We start from the raw sequence: 16,874 nt of genomic DNA on the forward strand, positions 1-16,874 counted from the left end.
TGCTGCCTGAATGTAACATGAATTTTAATAACATTGCAAAAAACAAGTTCAGCAAGAATCATCACAGATCAGATAATAATTTCAAGTGACACAAAACAGGACTCTCTCTTCTCAACTGCCTAAAAACAAACAAATTCATTTTAATGAATTGAAACCACTTTTAGCTGACTTTTATGTTCCTATTCCATAGCCATTAAGACGATAAATGTGTTTCTCTGTAATGATTTAGAGTCTTTGTCACAAACTAGTAGTAGCCTGCTTTTGAAGGACAGAATGTTTTGTTTTTTTTACAATGGTTTTTATCTGAATAGTTGTTTCTGACATTCCTTTTCAAATTACCAACTCCAACACATAAAAAAGATACAGAAATTAAAATCTGTAAGATTTAAAAATCAGGATCATCATCCAGCTGGACTCTGGGAAGATGATCCACTAATTATAAGGCAAATGAAATTAGTTTGAGGAACATACACATGAAGGCAGGTCAAATTATCTATTTAATCCTAATATGATATATTAGGATTTAAGCATATTTAAAATGTAATACACAATTATTTAAGGCGTCACAAATCAATGGGAAGGGATGAATTTTTGACTATAGATAAAATTGTTCAATTACTTGAACAAAATATTAATTTAGTTCTTCATAAAATACAAACAAAAACTTAAGATGGATAGAGAAAATAACTGTTGATATTCAAACCATAAAAAGGGTTGTGGAAGGAGCAAGTCTCTGTAAGTCTGGTTTCTTGCTGGGAAAGGCTTTCACTATTTAAACTTTAGTATATAAAAGCATAAGGAAAGGAATTTGACTGTATTAAAATTACAACTTCCTGTGAGTCAAAACAAAAATGAATAAAAAGCAAATCATCCATTAGAGGAATATTATAAAAAAATGACAAAGGGTAAAAAACCTTAGCATGGAAAGTTCTAACAAAAACTGATAGAAATACTATGCTTGCAAAATATAAATGAGAGAGGAATATGTATAACCAAAGGAAAAAAAAAAGGAAGAAAATCTATGCTTATTTGACACTAATAATAATAGAAATGCAAATTGATCTCATTTTTCCCCCTGTAGTTATCAAGAGTTTACAACAATGTGACTCCTTAGTACTGACAAGTGGACTAAAGAGGCAGAGTTCTGTAAATAGACACCCTGATATAGCTGCTTGAGGTACGGGAAACTTCTTGAAAAAAAGAAAACACTGGAAATAACATTTAAAAGCTTTCAAAAAGTGCTATACGCTTTAGTAAAGCAATTTCAGTTTTGGAAATCTATTCATTGCATTCATTACAACACTTAAAAGAGTAAAAATGGAAAAAACCTAAACACTCAAAAATACAGGAATATTTGCATAATTTAAGTTATGACCATAAAATATATCCATACAGGCTTGTAAAACATAATAATGGAAACCCACCAAAATATTAAAAGGATATTATTCAGAGTACTAAAATTATGGATGATTTTTCTTATTCCCCAAGCTTTCTACAAGGAATAGGTAATTCTTATATAATTGGACAAAAACAAATGATTTAAAAATCCCTGTAAATTGAAGTGGGGAATATATGTGTATAATTATTTGAAGAACATCCAATTTCAAGGTATTTTATGTTTCCTTCTTGAATCAGCCTGGGACCTTAAAATACTATGTATTAAGGTTACAATACCCTCCAGAATTGCCTTCTTGAGCATTCACAGTTATGTTATCAGCCTTTATCAAAAGATTATTTCAAAACAGCCATATTTATATTTGGTTTACAAATACAACCACTGAAGAGAATAAAGTCCTCTGTGGGGCACTGCTTTTAGAAAGGGAATGCTAAGAAGGGGGACTAGCCTGTTTTATTATCCCCAAAATAAGACCTATGTAACTGACCATGTCTTTTTGGGCTTTTAAGATACTGGAACCCAATTCCCAAACTCAAATATCTTAATGATATTAGTTGACTTGAGTGTACTTTGATATTTTTGCTTCTTAGTTTTCCTTTATTAGACACACTGACTTAGTTCTGTTATATCATTTTTTTACTGATTCTCTATTATTCATTTTAATACTTTAATATATATTTTATTCTTTTGGTTCACTCAAACACTTTGTAGAAGAAGCCAGAAGTTGTGTAAATAAGACCAGAAAACTATGGTTTGGCCCCTTGCCTGTTTTTTACGCAATCTTGAGCTAATAATAGCTTTACATTTTTAAAGAATTATAAAAAATGCATACATACATATATCATAAGAAAAGTCTATGCAACAGAGACCATAAATGTCTCACAATGCCTAAAATATTTATAAAGAAAGTCTGCCAACCTCTGGATTAGGTAGATGGCTAGATGGGTAGTCAGCACATTGTTAGAGTGTCTATGAAAATTCTCCACAATAGGAATACATACTCTCCTTCCAAGCTTCTCTTTCAATATAAGCATTTATTCAATTTACTACAATCAATATATTTAAGCTGATATTCAAGACTTGGCCCTTTAACCATGTCATGCCCACTCTCACCTTTTTAATCTCTGTATATAATTTATTCCATTTGGAAGTTTCCTTTATCCTTTCCTCTATTATTTCCTGATGCTTGTGGCAATCCCAGACTTAGTGATTGCAAAATTATAGAATCTCACATAGTACTCACACCATGTAATATATTAGACATTTATAAGACCCTCTCATCAATACTGACTTGTATACACGCCTAGTCCCACAAAGAGGCTGAAAAACACTTAGGTGCAGTGATCACATTTTTTTTTTTTTTTTTTTGGTAGTTCCCAATATATCTAAATACTTTGAAGCTTCCTATAAATCAGTGTGTCTTAAAGTGTAGACATCAACTTGTTAGAAATACAGATTTTGAGCCCCTTTGAAAGCGTTCAATTATAATCTTTGGGACTGAAGTTTGTAAAATGCATCACTGGTGATTCTTTAACTAAGAATTGAGAAAGATAGACATATATTTGTTGATTCATGATATGTATACTGTGTCAGTGCATAGTTAATCCCAGTCCCAGTGATCTGTGATGAACAGGATGCTCAGTCTGGCACTGATCATTCATTACTCTCAAGCCCAAGTACCTACACAGAGGTCACAGAACTGTGTGCTGGTTGGGCCTTGGTGATTGCGTTTTTGCTTCTACAAGCCAACATTTCAGTAAGGACGAGCCCAGGATGTAAACTGCTGAGTATAGTTAAGATCTCTGCAGTGCAATTCTTGCCACCTTGTGTATCTTGTATTTCTATATTTATATTGATAGGATTTCAGGGAACATAGTTTATAATTCATTTCACCCAAATGTGCCACAAGTGAACCAGAAACTCCATAATAATCCTATAATCAGCCTATTAGAGCAGTCGGATTTCTGCCCCTCAAGTACAAACCAGTATTCATGACTACCATATTATAAGACTGGTTATTGGGTTACAAAACAATGCTTTATATTTTTAGTGTTTGTAAAAACCAGATGTCACAACATAAAACAGTAATGCTTTGAGCATAAGGAACGGTTGATGCTTCAATTCCTCTTCCCTTTTGCTTTATTTAAATTTGCTCGAATTAGGCGCGGAAGCCTGCGCGAAAACTCCGGGGCGCCGCGGAGCAGAGCCCACCTGCAGGTGTGCAGAGCCCACCTGCTCGCGCTCGGGCGCCCCCCGCGTGGCGCTGCTGCCCCGAGCCAACTAGGGCGTGGGCCTGTGCCGCGGTTCCCGGGGGACGCGGTGCCGGGGGCGCGGGACGGGGCGCGGGGCGGGCGGCCGTGCAGCAGCTCCAGGCCGAGGGCCGGAGCCCGCGCTCCCTCCCACCTGCTGGCATCGGCGAGGAGCAGAGCATCCGCGCCCTGCGCGACCTCCTGCGCTAGGAGCACGCGGGCCTGGACCTGCTGCTGCTCAACGACGCGGCCATCGCCTTCAAGACTAACGATCCCACACCGTTTCGCGTGCAAGCAGAAGTGACCAGGAAAACAAACTTCTTTGGAACCTGAGGTGTGTGCACAGAACTGCTGCCTCTAACGAAAGCCCAAGGCAGAGTGGTGAATGTGTCTTCCGTGGTGAGTGTGCGAGCCCTAGTTTAAAAGCTGCAGCCCAGAACGACAGCAGGAGTTTGGAAGTGAGGACACCACAGAGGAGGAGTTGGTGGGGCTCCTGAACAAGTTCGCGCAAGACACAAAGAAGGGCGTGCACAGGAATGAGGGCTGGCCTGACACCGCCTGTGGAGTGACAAAAATCGGTGTCACTGTCCTGTCCAGAATCCATGCCAGGAAGCTGAGCGAGCAGAGGAGAGGTGACAAGATCCTCCTGAATGCCTGCTGCCCTGGGTGGGTGAGAACAGACAGGGCAGGACCTAAAGCCCCTAAGAGCCCCGAAGTAGGAGCAGAGACCCCTGTCTACTTGGCCCGTTTGCCCTCAGATTCTGAGGGGCCTCATGGAGAGTTTCTTACGGAGAAAAAAAAAAAAAAAGTTGAACAATGGTGAGCTTAATTCGGGCCTTCATCCACAGAACCCTTTAGGATAACCCCCTCCTTTGACCAAAAGGATTCTTCTATTTTCAATAATAAGCCTTTCCACAGAAAGAAGAAAGAAAGAAAGAAGAAAGAAAGAAAGAAAAGAAAGAAAGAAAGAAAGAAAGAAAGAAAGAAAGAAAGAAAGAAAGAAAGAAAAAGAAGAAAAGAAAGAAAGAAAAAAGAAAAGAAAAGAAAAGAAAAGAAAAGAAAGAAAAGAAGAAAAGAAAAGAAAATGTATAACATATCCCTATTAGCATGGAGTTAGAATAGGCTACTAATTGCATGAAGGTGTTTTTGATTTCTTCTGTAATACAGTGACAGAAAACATGAAATCATGAACCCAGAGATGAATGAATATTCATTTATTAAAAAATTATTCAAATTATTTAATGTAGTAGTATGCAAAGGGTGTCACCCTTTTAAGCTGCAAATTTCTAATAAATAAAGAAATATCTAGTTATTTTTTCTTATATCTTATATTTTAATATTCTATTATTTCTATTCATTATAGGATTTTCTTGTTTTTTTGAAAAAATATTATGGGCAATGTGCCCAAAAGGTGTGTTTTGATTATTAAAATTTGATATAATATAATAGATGACATCAGTTCCTCTTATACAGATAATATAGAGAATAAGAAAAAGCAATTGAAAGCATAAAGAAAATTTTATTTTCAAAATATAGTAATATAAGATTGATTTTGTAATAAACCCCATGGACTTATGTTGATTAGACAGGCTAGTGAGAATCACCCTCTCAAGTGTGGCAAAGTATCAATACTTTTTATAACATAATTCTAAACTAATCATGAATTATATATAACTAAATTACAAAGTGAGAATAATTTAAAAGCTAATTTCAGTTTCTACAAATATAACCTACATAAAAAATTAATTCACCTAAGTTTTCCCATATAAAGCAATAAAGGAAACTATAGACTTTGATATCTCATAGGCAATGTGTTACATTTGGAAAAAAAAGCAATCTATTACCCTTCTAATACATTCAACTGTGCATTACTAATGATAATGGCAGCAGAAATGCAAATACTCTTAATACACACCTTGAATTACTTAGATAATATTAAATATAGCCATTTCAAAGAATTAAGAAAACAACTAGAATCCCAAAAGTGGTGATATGCAAGTATAAAAGAGCTATTTAGTTAATTCGCATTATAAAATTAATTAGGAAAACATATGATCATTACATTCACATTCCTTGGTAAAATATGAGGTAAAACATGTAAGTGGATATCTTATTTTCTTCGTATGTTTATATACATCTGGATAATCAAAGACTTTACATAAAAATTAAAAATATAAGTTTCGATGATCAAAGACGTTTTATTTATTTATATTTATTTATATAATTAGGTCTGCAATGAAACATACTTCTCTAAATTTTTCATTGAAATGTTACTGATGCAGCATAAGGTGCATATGTTTAGAGTATGCTCACTGATATATTTTGGCATAGGTATGCATTAATGAAACTACTTCAAAAATTAAGATAATAAACATATTTAAAGCTATTTTTAAAAGGCATATTGATATCCTCTTTAAAGTACTAGAAAACTAGCTGGTGAGAGGTCAAATACTCTGGGAGTTTAGTGCCTAATTATGATTAATATGGACATATCCATGAATTTATAGCAATATCATTAATTGATAATCTATATTCATTATACTACTGTGCCTTTTATTTCCATGATTTATTCATTCTGTAACTGAAAACCTGTATTTCCGACTCCCCTTCACCCATTTTGCCCATCTCTCCCACCCTCCCTCTTATAAGTCAACATTCAGTTTGCTATCTGTATTTTTAAGTCTGATTCTGCTTTTTTGTTTATTTACTCATTTGTTTTTGTTTTTATTTTTAGAATCACTTATGAGTAAAATCATGTGTATTTGCCTTTCTCTGACTAATTTCACTTAGCATAATATTCTCTACATGAGTAAAAGGAATGAAATAATGAACATCAGAACAGAAAGAAAGGACATAGATACTAAGAAAAGAAAAAAAAATCAATAAAACCAAGAGCTGGTTCTTGGAAAAGAAAATTTATAAACCTTTGGCCAGAGTCATCAAGAAAAAAAGAAAAAAGATGAGAGAGATTAAAATAAAAAATAAAATTAGAGATGAGAGAGAAGGAATAACAACTGACACCACAGAAATACAAAGAATTATAAAAAGAACATTATGAAAAAGTATATGCCAATGAATTGGAAAACATAAAGGGAATGGAAGAAATTCCTAGAAACATATAATTTTCCAAAAGTGAACCAAGAATAAATAGAAAATCTGAACAGACTGCTTACTTGTCTGAGCAGACAAGTAACAACATTGAATTGGTAATAAAACAAAACCAAATAAAACTACTAAAAAAAATAAAAGTCCACAGCCAGATGGATTCACAGGTCGATTCTACCAAACATTTAAAGAAGAATTAATACATATTCTCAAAGAATTCCAAAAAATCAAAAAGAAAGGGAAGCTTCCAAATACATTCTATGAGGCCAGCATTATCCTGATACCAAAACCAAACAAAGGCACCACAAAAAAACAAACAAACAAAAACTACAGTCCAATATCCCTGATAAACATAGATGCAAAAAATCCTCAACAAAATAATAACAAGCATAAAAAAGTCATTTGCCATGATCAAGTGGGATTTATTTCAGGGATGCAAAGATGGTTCAGTATTCACAAATCAATCAAGATGATACACCACATAAACAAAACAAAGCATAAAATCAGGGCACTTGGTTAAGTGTCTGCCTTTGGCTTAGGTCATGATCCCAGGGTCCTGCATTGGGCTCCCTGCTCAGCGGGAAGTCTGCTTCTCCCTTTGCCCATTCCCCTGCTCTTTGTCTCTTTCTCTTTCATTTTAATAAATAAAATCTTTAAAAGAAACAAAGCATAAAAACATATGATCATTTCAATAGATACAGAAAAAACATTTGGCAAAATTCAATATACCTTCATGATAAAAACTCTCAACAAAGCAGGATTAGAAGGAACATATCTCAACATAATAAAGGCCATAAATAAAAAACTCACAGCTAATATATTCCATGGTGAAAACCAGAGCTTTTCCTCTAAGGTTCTAGAATAAGAAAAGGATGTTCATTCTCCCCACTTTTATTCAACATAGTACTGGATGTCCTAGCCATGGCAATCACACAAGAAAAAAAAAATAGAAGGCATTCATATTGGAAAGAAATTAAACTGTCATTATTTGTAGACAACATAATACTATATACATTGAACAGCCTAGACTCCACCAAAAAATTACTAGAAGTAATAAATGAATTGAGTAAAGTTTCAGGGTACAAAATTAATGCTCAGAAATCAGTAGAATTTCCATGCACAGTAAAGAAATAGCAGAAAGAGAAATTAACACAATCTACAATTGCACCAAAAAGAATAAAATGCCTAGCAATAAGCTCAACCAAAGAGGCAAAAAGCCTGTACCCTGAAAACTATAAAACAGTGATGAAATAAATGAAGGATGACACAAACAAGTGGAAAGATGCTCCATGTTCATGGATTGTAGAATTAATATTACTAACACGTCCAGATTACACAAAGCAATCTATAGATTCAAGTCAATCCCTATCAAAATACCAACAGCATTTTTCACAAAACTAGAACAAATAATACTAAAATGTGTGTGGAACCCCTAAGTGCCCCAAACTGCTAAAGCAATCTTGAGAAAGAGCAAAACTGGAGGCATCACAGTTCCAAATTTCACGCTATACTACAAAGCTGTAGTAATCAAAACAGTATGGTACTGGCACAAAAAGTAGACAGATTAATGGAACAGAATAGAGAACCAAGAAATAAACCCACAATAAGGTCAATTAAGCTATGATAAAGGAGGCAAAAATACACATTGGGGAAAAGACAATCTTTTAAATACTGTTGTGAAAACTGGACGGCTACATGTAAAAAATATGAAGGACCACCTTGTAACATCATATTAACAGTTCTGAACTTTAATTGTACATGATATTAAGTACTATAAAGCCAACTAACTTGCCTTCTAGGTATTCTTCCCTATCATCATCCCTTTTTTCATTTATTTATTCAACATTAATAGAGCAAATACTTACAATCTGAGAATGTAACCAAGCTCAATTTGAAATAAAAAGGTAAAATAGGCAAAATTTATTATCTATTGTACTCTTCTCCCTTTAATCCTTTTTCCCTTTCTCTGAAAAGGTATCTTCCCTGGCTCCACTGCCTTAATGTTACTCTACTTAATGCATCAGCTCTTCCTAATATTCCTAACCTGGGCCTACTTCTTCTAGTAGAGCCCTACTATCTAATTCTTCCTTCCTATACTATTTCTACATACTTACAATCTGTTTATAGAAAAGAGAAGACAATAAATAAATCCATGTTCTAGTTGCAGGTTATTTACAGCTTCAATGGGTAATACTTCCTGTTCAGATGATTTTACAAGCTGGAGTCTACATGTGGCACTGCATAATTAGCAGCAAAATATGAGGCATCTTAATGGATAATTAAAGATATTCTGGGTGAAGATGAGCATCATCCTGCTGATTTTCAAATCTTAGCATAAATAAAGGAAATATGCATAAAGCCGTATTTGTCTCCCTATAACTTTGTGGGTTTTTTTTTTTTAGATTTTATTTATTTATTCATGAGAGACAGAGAGAGAGAGAGAGAGAGAGACATAGGCAGAGACATAGGAAGAGGTAGAAGCAGGCTCCATGCAAGGAGCCCAATGTGTGACTTAATCCCGGGACTCCGGGATCACGCCCTGAGCCAAAGGCAGACGTTCAACCCCTGAGCCACACAGGCATCCCAAGTTTCCCTATAACTTTGAATCTTTGATTCAAAACATGACTTTGAAATAATAAAACATCATCGTTCCTTTTTGCATGTGGCTACTATTAAATGCACATAAATAATATTAATATGCCTTATTTTTTAATATGAAAGTATTTAATCTCTTCATTGGTTTCTGCTGCAACATAGTTATCTCAATGGCCTCAATAATTTTTTTTTTTTTTTTTGGAATTGTGGAAAGAAATTCCAATGCAGTAGAAAGACAAAACAAAACTAGATTAGATTGAATTAGATGTCTGGTCTTGCTTTTTCTAGTAAACTAAAGACTTTTGGGGAAGCCATTCAACCCACAAAACACAGGTATTAGATACATAAGATAGAGATGTTTCACCTAATGGCTGTTGATTTTTCCCTGATTCTGTCATCCCTCAGAAATGTTTGGGATGGATGAAAAAATGTGCCTACTTAGAAAAAGTCGGGCATGTTTAGGAATGAACAAAATATTCATACATCTATTTGTAATGTATATACAGTTAATACAATGATAAGAAACAAAGAGAATATATAGAAGAGTCTGTTGTATAATCAGTTTATCTAATACCAATAGAACAGCTAGAAAAGATACAACATCTTAGAGCCAGAGACTTTTTGCTTATTTGTAAGAGACTGAGGGTGCTTGAATCACAGAAGAAGAAAGATGAAATAGAAATTAATATGATTTTCACCATAAAAATCACAAGGGATAAGAATCCAGTACCTGAATTATAATTGTTTTTTTTGTCCCAAGAATAATTTCCCAGTTTCCAATTTTCTTTGGTAAGAGAAAATATCTATTAATATAACACTTTCTGTATGGGAGATAGAATTATAACAATTTTTTTCACAATCTTAACAGATAGTGTCTCCTATTTAATGAAAGCACACTTATTCAAATCTTATTATTATTTCAAATGGCTGCAATCAGATATTCTGAAATGCATTAGCCTGGAACTGAAAGATTCCCATCTCAGCTTGGGATATAGATTCATATCAAACTTGAATGAATCTAGAGAAGAAATTCTCAAATAAAGCATTTCAAATACATTTCCATTTAAACCCACAAAAATGTCTTTTATTCAGGTACTCCAAGGCGATAGAACTTTCCATAGCTTCTGACTAAGAATTACTTGAAAACATTTTCAGTAGATAAGTACTTTTCTCCTTATGAGCATTAAGTGACTTTCTCAGAATGATTATAAAATTCAGCTAGATGCATTCATTTTATTAATTAAACATATCAAGGCATAATCTATATTAATCCAAGATATTTTTAGAATTCTTGTTTAATGAGATTCATTTCTCACATTTGATTATTTAAAAAATTTGCAGAAATGCTATTTTACTGTTACAATGAAATGTAATAACCCTGATGAGATATATTTATTAAATATTTTAAAATCAAAGTTCACTGTCAGTAAGTGTAAAAGCCCCTTATTGCATCTAAATTACTGTGATTAATAAAAGTGTCTCTAATTAACTAAGAACATCTCCATTTCCAAACATTTATTTTCCATATTGGAAAAAAAACTCTACAAACTTAGCTCTCAATACAGCTTTGATAGATTATTTATTAAATCCATAAATAATTTGCTAGAAATACATTTAAGGTCCTGGTGAAATGCTGACAATTGTAAGTAAAAAAGCAAAACAAAAACAAAAACAAAGCCAGTTCTTCAAAATAATATTTGCAGCCTTATCAAGAAGAGTGGAGGTAAGCAAGGTAAATAGTACAATTCAGGGAACATGTATCAGCAACATCTAAATGGCATGAACACGATTGATGATAATATACTAATATGTATCTTAGTAATAATGCTTTGTTTTGGAATAAAAATATTTTACTATCACTTTGAAAAACTGTCTATCTCAATTCTTTAGGGTGTGACATTTGAAATTATATATATTTAATGACTTAAGTTTCTATTAAAGCTGCAAACCAGAGTAAGAAGAAGACATGGCCTATTCTGTTAGTTTTTAAAAATCTTTATTACCTCTTCAATCATTAATATACTTTTTTAATGGTCAGTAAACATTTGGGATTCAGCAATACTACTAATCCCAAAATATAAACAAAACAATATGAGTATTTGTATTTCAATAAGATATTGTTAATATGAAAATCTCTAACTGTAAATTAGTATACATTAAGTACTTATTCATAAAATCTAAGTAACTAATTTTTCTGTGGAATAATAAAAATATATTATTTGTAAAAATTAGAACAAATAAATTTATAATTTTTAGAAATTTTTCTTCAGAGTTCTTACTTTCAAACTTTCACCAAAGGAAATCATCTAAAGACACATTTCATATGTTAAAAATAATTTTTGTTATGGCAAGAATTTTGAGGTTTATTATGTATGCAAAATTGCCACACTGCAAAATTAGATATTTTTTATCTAATCTAAAACTGGAATGCTTAATAAGCAAAGCTACAGATTAATTCAATCATGGTACAGTCCTATTTCAAAGAAAATAAGATATATTTATATCTTATAAATATATCTATATTTATGAAATAAATTGTATATTCTGGTGTCATGGAAAGTATTTGGAAATAATTTGTTTAGCTGTTTTTAAGAAATAGCTCTTCAGAATACTTTATGAATGCAAGATAGTATAGGAATGAATCATGAAATGCTAGGTCTAGAGGACAGACTCTATTTCAAATCAGTGGCAAGAAAACTTTTATCTTCAAAGTCTAAATTACTTGTATACTTCTGACAAACTTTCAGAAAGTATTTCTCTTCTCTAAGTACAAAGAGAGTTAAAAAAATAAAACTTCTAAAACTAAACTTTTATTTTTTTCTGATTGTAATAGCATTCCATGCCCTTTGCAGAAAATCCAGAAAATATAGGAAACCATAGAAAATAAAGTAACAATAGTAGTAGCCTATAATGTCACTATTTCAAGATTATCAATCTAAATAACTACAAAGAAATTTTAAATATAAAATATTTAAATACTGAACTCTACAGTTAAATTGGAATAGATAATACTATATTTCATTTTTCATAGCTGGAAATCAATGTTTATTGTATGCATGAACATATGGTTGCATAAACTTTTTAAAAAGGGCATTATTAAAGAGAAAAATATTAATTTTCAGAAATACTTATCATCAGGTAAATAAGGACATGTTTACATTAATGATTGGTATGGGCTTATGATCTCAGTAAAAATACTTTGCATTTTAATATCCTCCCCTCAAAAACCAGGAGTATAATGAAAAACATGGTGTCCATTCACAACCATATGTTAATAGTCTCCATGCTTTTGGGGATGACGATCAGTTGCCAAATAACATATGCTTATCTTTAGCACAGTCAATACATATTTTGCTTTTGGCACACATATCACTGATTTCTGCCCTTTGGAAATGCAACAAATTGTATTAGTTGTTTTTATCGCAATATACCATCTTTTTGTCAAGAAGGAAACTTGGTAGGAAACATATTCAAATTGATAGCAGAGATGTAAAATGGGGCAACCGTTTATACATCCAGCCAACCTAAAGTCTCAAAAAAGTTTTTCTTAATAATGTAGTTTCTATTCTAAAGAAATGAATAAATATGAATCTCCATTTTCTAATTACTGTAGAACAACCTAATTTGGACTAAAGTCTTAATGGTGTTTGACTAGCTTTAGTGTAGGTGTCCGGGCCATGAAGGAAAATAAAATGACTGGGGTTGGAGAGGGAAGACAGATAAGAGGCAATACAATCAGCAGTCACTAGAAACCATGATTACAATTTCAATTATTCATCACTGATATCAACACAATATTCGTTAGTTTGAATGAAGGTCACCAAACAAATAAGTTATGAGGACTCTATTAGCAAATTTGGTGAGATTATGTGCCCAGACTATTTAAATTTTTATAATCATTCCAATAAATAAAACCTAGTTCCTGTTGAAGGAGAATTTATAATCCCCTGAAGTCCAGACAGACTTGAGGGAATAAGAGATATTTAATCAAATATTTTAACTGACTGTGGAGAAATTCAGAGGCGAGAGAAAGTAAATAATTTGAGATGCAATGACAAACCTGTGGGATTATGACTTAACTGAACTTACCATAGCATCAGTCACTCTACGACAAAGCAGTCAGTTATGAATTTCCAACATAGGCGGACAAAGGATTTACACTGTGTGATCTCATCTTGTCACTGTTTTCCCATTCATGCAACCTCTTTGAAATAAATCTTTGATATCTGCCACTTAAAGTTTAATCAGACAGTGAGAACTTGGAAAAAGATTACATATGACATATGAACAAATGTTTCTCAATTCTATGTATTCTTCATTTAGATTTCCTTAATGATTATTGCTTGGGTAGTGGGTCTTGGACATTAATCACCATTTGTGGCTGAAACTAGAAATGAGGTTGTTCGGTGCCTAGTATATACTACCACACTGTGTATTTGAATTTGGGCTAGATTAGAGTTTTATTGGTGGTGTGTGTGTTTACAAGTGTGTGCGTGTGTGTGGGTGAGTAAGACAGATTCCAACGTGTCTCACTGTGGGTGCTGTCCAACAGAGTAAAAGGAAACCCAACCTTGCCTCCTGTGTATCAGATATGGTCTTGAACTCTTAACTCAGGATGTGGACTGGAGATGAACCACACATTCTGAGTCTCTTTATGAGTACATACAGATCTAAACATTTCCTGGGAGTCTACATGCCAATAGCAGCTACTTTCCTCAAAATAAGTCTTTCCCTCAAAAGTAGAAAAGTAATCTATACCAACCAAATAATCCAGATTTTGTAGTCCTTCCTAAAAAGTTCTTGATTTTATTTCCACCAAGATTTGGGATGGGAATTATACCCTATCAGGCTTCTTTGCCCCATGCTGGAGAAGTCACTATCATCCATTTCACTAAAAAGATAGCTCCTGTTCTCTCCAACAGGCTGTATATGTTGCTTGCCTGAAGCAAGACTCCCTCAGAAATCCTCTCAATTCAGGCAACAACTAACTCCTCTAGAAAGGTCAGAGTAACTCTAAACATCATTGGATACAACTGTCATTTTCTCTTCTATGTAATAATATTACATGAGCTTCCTTCAAAGCAGAAATGATCTAGTCCACAGTACTTATTTTTCAGGAGTGCAGAGCTGTCCTATACTTCAGGAAACTGCTGAGGCTAATAATTTTAAGGCTCTAACACACTGGAAATTTTGTAAGGTACTAGATTGAAGATCACATTACTTTGTGGTGCAAAATATTTTCTTGAAGACACAGCAAAATAAAGCTGATGGAGCTAAATTTATCATGATTGTGTATTATATACAAAGGAGGGTGGGAGGGGAAAAAAGCTGTTGTATTCACAACACATTGTCAATTCACAGCATTTTCTAGGTTCTCTTGATAGAAACCTTCTAAGATATAAATTCATAGTTAGAAACATGACAGTAAATAGGGTGGTGGATTTTCCAATAATGGGCTTAATTATAAAGATTGGTTTTATGCAGGCTATTTTAGCTACCAGATTCTCTGCTATTAGCTTCCCATCAAATTGTATATGGTCCCAAGTCTTGATTAACAGACATGTAGAATTTTAGAGTCAGAAAGAACATTAAATGAAACAAAAAAGGTTAATGTTTCATGCTATCACTGTGATTGTCATATATAATGCTCTGTCAATCACATCTAAAATGAATTACATTACCCACCTTACATGGAAATTTCTAGTCAAAATAGTAACTAAACTGCAATTCTTCTATTGGCCTTAAAAATGAATTACATAAAAAAAATGAATCACATAGTTACTGCCCTTACAAACTGACATCATTTTAATTATTCCTCAATATGTAACCTACAAAATAGTTTCACTTACTCCTCATACCCTTCTTAAGAGATAGGTATTATTATTCACATTTTATAGGCAAAAATATTGAGACTGGCTAGGTTTAGTGGTCCTAAGATCACAGTCAGAATTTCAACCGAGGTGTATTTGACAGCCAAGGCTATGCACTTTTCCACATTACAACATACTGAAACTAGCCTAGTAGTTAGAAAGTAATCTTGATTCACAAATACCAATAATTCCCAATGACCTTACACTTTTGTGGGTCTTTCCCTTTTGCTTAGAAAAATTAACCTATTTGTTTGGAATAATCAATCCATTAGTTCCCTATGCTCTATGAATTTCTGAAAATAAAGTATATATAATCTTACTTAACCCCTAAAATAATTGGCTATATTTTTGTTGGCCAAGTGGACAACTCTGCTAAGGATTGAGGATACAGTGATGGAAAGGGTATGATCACACATTCATTTTCTAATGTGGCATGTCAGCAATTAGTTTATGTGCATATACTTATATTTTTAATTAGAATTAAAATATGGCTGCTATATTTATAGATGCAGAGAAGAATCTTATAGATGATCATGTTAGTCTGTGCAGGAATTCATTAGTTCATTCGCTAAATACTTAGTGAGCATCTACTATATGCATGCATTAAAGGACAGAGGAAGAAATAGACAGTCTTGTTTCACTGACATTGTAATGGGAAAAACTTATTGTAAATAAGTATTGCATTACATTTTTGTGTGTGCACATATAGATTCTATATACACATATATGCAGACTGTATGTATACTCATGTATATGCGTATAATTTCAGTGAGCAAAAAGTGCTTTAAGGAAACATAAAGCAAGGAAATATGAAAAAGTAAATGCTATTTTAGATATTGCAGAACCAGAATACAAATACAATGTTGAAGAATACCAGTACAACATTTAATCATTGGCTATTTGAAAGTAAAACTGTTCTTTACTTTTCTAAGTACAAGACTGTAAAATATTTTAGTTTATTAAAAGTGGACCAATCTCAAAATTTATAATGCTCTTTGCAAAAACAGTACATTAAGTTTTCCCAAGAATACAAAACTATAGTTTTTATATTTGAGAATTTAATGTAGGAGAATCTGAGTACAGATTCCAAACCTATCTGAGACACAATTATACCTAGGAGCTACAATATCTCTGCTGTACCATTTTATTTCATCAGCTTACACGAGAAAACAATTTTATGAGGATACTAAGCATAACTATGCAATTAAGATTGGTTGTGAAATCAGTTTCAATTTATTTTTTTTTCCTGGCCTTATTTTCCTGTTTGTGGTAAAGTTCATAGACATTAGGTCTAGATTATTAAATTTTAATGCTAGAACTCCATCTCCGCAATAAAAAGTGAGTAGCATTGGCTAAACCACACCAAACAAACAACACTTCAGACACATAAGCAAAAACAAAACAACAACAAAAAAGCAACTATTGTGGAGAATTTCTCTTCTAAGGAAAAAAACACAGATTGACTCTTTACATTAAAGTTGTATTTTAATCTTTTTAATACATTCTAATAAGTTTAGTTTTAGGAGGTTGGAAATGATGTTATTATTTCTCTTTTTGGAAATATTGCATTTTGATGAACAGAAAAAAGAACAAACATTCTTGGAGAAAGTTTAAGAATATAGAAAACCTTGATGATTTAAAAATTTGGCTGTGAGATTT

The 16,874-nt window shown here is 32.9% G+C and overlaps 1 protein-coding gene and 1 pseudogene across 3 annotated transcripts in view; one reads left to right on the plus strand and one right to left on the minus strand.

The window, feature by feature from the left end:
• GRID2 (glutamate ionotropic receptor delta type subunit 2) overlaps positions 1 to 16,874 on the minus strand; it is a 1,472,825-nt gene that overhangs the window by 508,260 nt on the left and 947,691 nt on the right. The window lies entirely within an intron of this gene.
• LOC112932677 (carbonyl reductase [NADPH] 1 pseudogene) lies at positions 3,509 to 4,526 on the plus strand (annotated as a pseudogene).

This window comes from Vulpes vulpes, chromosome 4, assembly GCF_048418805.1.
Source record: "Vulpes vulpes isolate BD-2025 chromosome 4, VulVul3, whole genome shotgun sequence".
NCBI classification, from domain to species: Eukaryota; Metazoa; Chordata; class Mammalia; order Carnivora; family Canidae; genus Vulpes; species Vulpes vulpes.